The 1,123-nt window shown below is 47.0% G+C and overlaps 1 pseudogene; it reads left to right on the top strand.

Moving 5' to 3' along the window:
- The window catches only part of LOC101587206, a 15,996-nt pseudogene that overhangs the window by 8,787 nt on the left and 6,086 nt on the right, over positions 1-1,123 (top strand).

Below are 1,123 nucleotides of genomic sequence, written 5' to 3'. Positions count from 1 at the left end.
TTACCATCACACCCAGGAGGAGCCACAGCTGCTGCAGCCAGCCCAGTCACAATCACTGCAACCATGAGCAGCGAGGCTGGCCTAGACCCAGCAGCTTCCTGCTACCCCCACCACCAGTTTCACAGCCCCCACCCTCAGTGCTGCTGACATCAAGCCCGCACCACCAGGCTGTAGTGCAGGGAGTGGTGGCCTGAGTGGCTCAAGCACAAATAGATCATCACAAGGAAGATTTTGGGAACAGTAAAATGATTCAATGTAAGAAACGGATATGGTTTCATCAACAGGAATGACACCAAGGAAGATGTATTTGTACACCAGACTGCCATAACGAAGAATAACCCCAGAAAGTACCTTCACAGTGCAGGACATAGACTGTTGTAGTTGAAGGAGAAAAAGGGTAAGGAGGCAGCTAATGTTACAGGCCCTGTTGGAGCTCCAGTTCAAGGCAATAAAAGTGCAGCAGACTGTAACCATTATAGACACTATCCCCATGGTAGGGGTCCTCATGCAATTACCAGCAGAATTACCAGAATAGTGAGAGTGAGAAAAAGAATAAGGGATTAGAGAGTGCTCCAGAAGGCCAGGTCCAACAACATCAGCCCTACTGCAGGCCAAGGTTCCTACATTACTACATGTGGAGACCCTATGGGCTTCGACCAAAGTATTCCAACCCTCCTGTGCAAGGAGAATTCATGGAGGATGCTGACAACTAGGGTGCAAAAGAACAAGGTAGGCAAGTGAGACAGAATACGTATCAAGGTTATAGACCATGATTCCACAGGGGCTCTCCTCACCAAAGACAGCCTAGAGAGGCTGGCAATGAAGAAGATACGGAAAATCAAGGAGATGAGACCCATGGTCAGCAGCCATCTCAATGTATCTACCTTCACAACTTCAATTACTGATGCAGACACCCAGAAAACCCTAAACCACAAAATGGAAAAGAGACAAAAGCAGCAGATACATCAGCTGAGAATTAGGCTGCTCTGGAGGCTGATCAGAGCAGGGCTGTGTAAATGCCAGCTTAACACCTCTACCATCATCCGGTTTAGTTATCTAGCAAGAAATAAATGAATAGGAAATTCCACCAATAAGAAATGAACAAAAGATTGGAACTGAAGAC

This window comes from Octodon degus, unplaced genomic scaffold (assembly GCF_000260255.1).
Source record: "Octodon degus isolate 3935 unplaced genomic scaffold, OctDeg1.0 scaffold00077, whole genome shotgun sequence".
NCBI lineage: Eukaryota > Metazoa > Chordata > Mammalia > Rodentia > Octodontidae > Octodon > Octodon degus.
Note: the sequence above shows the minus strand (reverse complement) of the source record. Positions and strands in the feature narration are given on the sequence as shown.